Source organism: Myotis lucifugus, unplaced genomic scaffold (assembly GCF_000147115.1).
Source record: "Myotis lucifugus unplaced genomic scaffold, Myoluc2.0 scaffold_585, whole genome shotgun sequence".
NCBI lineage: Eukaryota > Metazoa > Chordata > Mammalia > Chiroptera > Vespertilionidae > Myotis > Myotis lucifugus.
The window spans coordinates 362,604-367,766 of NW_005871633.1; positions in this window are offsets into that span (position 1 = coordinate 362,604).

Below are 5,163 nucleotides of genomic sequence, written 5' to 3' on the forward strand. Positions count from 1 at the left end.
TGGCCAGCCTGAAAACGGCCCTCAGCCCCTTACCCAGGCTGGCCAGTCCCCCCAGTGGGGACCCTCACCCCATGGGGGCGTGACTGGCCTGAAAACTGCTGCAGCCCCTCGCCCAGGCTGGGACCATCCCCAGTGGGGACCCCCACCCCAATGGGGGCATTGCCAGCCTGAAAACCACCACAGGCCCCTTGCCCAGGCCACCCTTCCCCCCAAGGGAACCCCCACCCTGATTCGGGACACCCTTCAGGGCAAACCAGCCACCCCCCACCCATGCACCAAGCCTCTATCTATGCTAATAAAAGGGTAATATGCTAATTAGACTGGGAGACCTTCCAGGAGACCTTCTGGACAAAGCCATGGTGGCAGGGCTGAGGTAGAGGTGATTAGGGGCCAAGAGGGGAGGGCAGTTGTGGGTGATCAGGCCAGGATGGGACAGCAGTTGTCAGTGATCAGGCTGGTGGGGGGGGGGCTGTTGTGGGTGAGCAGGCCACGGCGGGGGGGGGGCAGTTGGGTGGGAGCAGGCTGGCAGGCAGAGTGGTTAGGGACAATCAGGCAGGCAGGTGAGCAGTTAGGAGTCAGCAGTCCCAGATTGCAAGAGGGATGTCCACAGGGATTGGGCCTAAACCGGCAGTCAGACATCCCTCGAGGTCCCAGATTGGAGAGGGTGCAGGCCAGGCTGAGGGACCAACCCCCCCATGCACAAAATTTGTGCACAGGGGCACCAGTTGGTGTATAAAAATGCAACTGATTCCCTAGCCAGTTTGACTCAGTGGATAGAGCGTCAGCCTGTGGACCAAAGAGTCCCAGGTTCAATTCCAACTGAGGACACGTACCTCAGTTGCAGGCTCCTCCCTGGACTGGGCTCTGGTCAAGGCGTGTGCAGGAGGCAACCAGTCAATGTGTTTCTCTCACATCAATGTTTCTCTCTGTCGTTCTCTCCCCCTTCCACTCTCTCTAAAATCAATGGAAAAATATCCTCGGGTGGAGAATTAAAAAAAAAAAAAAAAAAAGCATTGCCCTACCCGTTTGGCTCAGTGGATAGAGCATCAGCCTGCGGACTGAAAGGTCCCAGGTTCGATTCTGGTCAAGGGCATGTACCTTGATTGTGGGCACATCCCCAGTGGGAGGTGTGCAGAAGGCAGCTGATCGATGTTTCTCTCTCATCAATGTTTCTAACTCTCTATCTCTCTCCCTTCCTCTCTGTAAAAAATCAAATATATATATACATATATATATATGTATATATATGTATATATATATGTGTATATATATATATATAAAAGCAATTGATTTTTGAATATTTATTTTGTATCTTGCTACTTTACTGAATTTATTTAACAGTGTTAGTAGTTTTCTGGTGGAATCTTTAGGAATCTTTTATTTTATTTGTTTTTTAAATATATTTTTATTGATTTCAGAGAGGGAGGGAGAGATAGGAACATCAATGATGAAAGAGAATCATGGATCAGCTGCCTCCTGCAGGACCCCCACTGGGGATCGAGCCCGTAACTGGGGCATGTGCCATGATCAGGAATTGAACTGTGACCTCCTGGTTCATAGGCCAACGCCCAACCACTGAGTCACGACGGCTGGGCCACTGTGCTAATATTTTGTTGAGGATTTTTGCATCCATGTTCATCAGGAATATTAGCTTATAATGTTCTTTCTTTGCAGTTTCTGTATGTGGTTATGAAATTAGCATAACGCTGGCCTCTTCAAAAGAGCTTGGGAGTCTTCCCTCCTCTTGAACTTTTTGGAACAGTTTGAGAAGTATTGGTGTTAATTCTTTTTTGAATGTTTGGTAAGATTCACTTGTGAAGTCATTTGGTCCAGGACTCTTGCTTGTTGGGAGTTTTTTGAAGAAAAATTAAACCTTATTTTTTTAAACCAGACCATTAGGGACATATATTACAGACCGGAAACAGCAGCCAGGCCGGCCTTCTTATCACTTCAAGTAATAAGTGGGTAAAAGGGCAAAGTCTTGTCAACAGTGGGAGGAGCCAGAGCTGCGGGGGCACTGCCTGTTGCCAAGGCCTCGGGCAAAGTGGTATTCGCTCCTGGGGGGCTGCCCCTCTTTTGCTCTAAAAGAGCCAGAGCTCCCCCAGGTTGCTTACTTTCCCCCCTTCGTCCTTCCTGTTGCCATGGGATTGTCTCCATAGGGCTCGGTGATTTCAGGGGCTGAGCGAGCGGCACTGGGTTAGGTTTCATTTCTGAAAACCAGGTTTTCCCCAACGTGGTGCTTCCCACTCTCTCAGTTACGCAGCCAACAGTTCCTCTTTCACTTCATTCCTGGATACGGGGATACAGAGCAGTCAAGACCCCTTTGCTTCGCGGGAGGGCGCCCGGCAAGGCTGTCTGTCACTGCTGTGCACAGGCTCAGGCCCATCAGAGCAGCCGGCGAGGACAGCCTGCTTCGTACCCGGTGTGACATCACCTGTCCTGTGACGGAGGGTCTCAGGGCTTAATGATGTAACGTGTGAGACTCAAGAAATGCACATCCCCGTCCCAATGGAAACTGTCAAAGTTCTTACCCAAACGACCTCTCCCAACTCCACATCTTAAATCAACTTCACGCTCTTGCATGTAGAACAAAACCAGCAAAACAAACACCTGGAAACGAGTTTCCCCTGTAAGTAGTGACCTCATGGATTTTGTTGTACAGCCTTTGGGAACGGTGTGACGGTGCCTCTGGTGAGCAGGAGCTGGCAGCACACACAAACCTCTCTCCCCTCCCCAGGGCACGGGCAGGGTTGGAGCCAGCCAGCCTGCCAGGACCTCAGGGGCTCTGGCTGGGTCTGAGCGAGCTGCCTGGTGCCAAGACAAGCTCTTGCCACATGACACTTAGGCTCTCAAAAGTCTATGACCCACATTTTAGCACCAATATTTTTCTGTTTCACTTCCTAGGATTAAAACACAGGGAACCAGAGTCCAGAGGAAAGTGACATATGCTTTAAACTTGCTGCCATCCTCTATCTCCTCATTCATAAACCCCGCTTAAAAGACCAAAATTCTCATTCTTCTTTTTAAATAGTTTCCTGCCCGCAGTCCCAATGGCCAATGGCAAAGGCTTCTGCTTCTGAAGGAAGGGGGAGACGCCTTCATCTCTGGTCACGGTTGGAAGGAGGTTCGTGTGGGCATCCGCACACTTGGTCACACAGCTGCCTCCCCTGGCTCTACTCCCGGCATCTATTGAACCTTTGGCTTTGTCGATGCCGCACAGTGCACCGTGCACCAGGCGGGAGGGCCTGCCTCTTCTCCAGCTCACCAGTCACCAGGGCCTGGGCTTGAGCCAGAAGCACAGCAGCACCCAATGCACCGTTTGTCCTCACAACAGCCGCGCTGCACCGGAACACGGGCCTGCCGATGTCCTCTTCATGGAGTCCGCTGCCTCCTGCACCGGAGCTGCTGCAGGTCTACCACGGTGGCTCCATGCTGTACCGCCTGGCACTAGTGCCCACCTGTGGGAGGTTTTTGATTACTGCTTTGATTTCATTAGTTGTAATTGGTCCGTTCAGATTTTCTTTTTTTTTTTTTTAATATATTTTATTGATTTTTTACAGAGAGGAAGGGAGAGAGATAGAGAGTTAGAAACATCGATGAGAGAGAAACATCGATCAGCTGCCTCCTGCACATCTCCTACTGGGGATGTGCCCACAACCCAGGTACATGCCCTTGACCGGAATCGAACCTGGGACCTTTCATTCCGCAGGCCGACGCTCTATCCACTGAGCCAAACCGGTTTCGGCCGTTCAGATTTTCTTGATTCAGTTTTGGAAGATTATATGTTTCTAGGAGTATATCCATTACTTCCAGATTGTCCAATTTGTTAGCATATAGATGTCCATAATATCTATATATATAAAAGTCAAGCGACCGGAACAACAGAATGACTGGATGACCGGTTGCTATAATGTGCACTGCAGTGGCCAATTGGCCCAATTGGCCCCCTGCAACCTCCCAAAGCCCCTCCCCCTGGCTGGCCCCACCCCTGATCAGCCCCCATCGGGGCGGGCCAGCCGGACCCCACCTGTGCACAAATTCGTGTACCAAGCCTCTAGTTTTCTTGTTTCTGTGGTGTTAGTTGTTACTTTTCCCCTTTCATTTCTGATTTTACTTGTTTTTTTGATGTGTCTGATTAAAGGTTTGTCAATCTTGTTTATTTTTATTAATAACCAGCTCCTGGTTTCATTGATCTTTTATATTTTTTAAGGCTCTATTTTGTTTATTGTTGTTTTGATATTTGATCTTTATTATCTCCTTCCTTCTACTCACTTTGGGCTTTGTTGTTTTTTTTCTAGTTCCTCTAGGTCAGTGGTCAGCAAACTGCAGCTCACGAGCCACGTGCGGGTGTGCATGTACAATGCGATTGAAACTTCATGGCCCATGCGCAGAAGTCTGTTTTCGGCCTGGGCAAGTCTATTTTGAAGAAGTGGTATTAGAAGAAGTGGGAGGTGTCAGTTGGTCGACAACGGGAGACGTGGCGCAGGCACGCCGCGGGATACTCAGCTCGGGGAAGGTGCACGCGATTCATGCACGAGTTGAGTGAGCCAGTCAGTCCGCAGTCTCATTGTGCAGTGGGTAGTGCTAGTTGCGTCCGCAAGTCGCGCGCGCGAGTGACAAAAGTACCTACTCGAAGCATAAAGTTACCTGTATTTTTCCAACCAGCTGCAAATCCTACAGGTACTTTATTAATCAATTTAAGAATTGTAATTATTTTGTGTTGGTGGCTTTATTATTATTTTAGCAAAGGCCAGCTTAGGAGTACCCTAATTAAGTTAATAACAATGTACTTACCTATATAGTTTAAGTTTAAAAAATTTGGCTCTCAAAAGAAATTTCAATCGTTGTACTGTTGATATTTGGCTCTGTTGACTAATGAGTTTGCTGACCACTGCTCTAGGTGTAAGTTTAGATTGTTTATTTGAGAATTTTCTTGTTTTTTGAGGTGGCCTGTACTGCTCTAACCATGGCCCATAGATTTTTTGTTTATTTTCATTTGTCTCAAGGTATCTTTTGATTTCTTCCTTGATCTCATTGTTAACCCATTTGTTGTTTTAGTAACAAGTTATTTAGCCTCGATATGTTTGTGTTTTCTTCAGTTTTTTTTTAAATTCATTTCTAGTGTCATACCACTGTGGTCAGAGAAGATGCTTGATATGATTT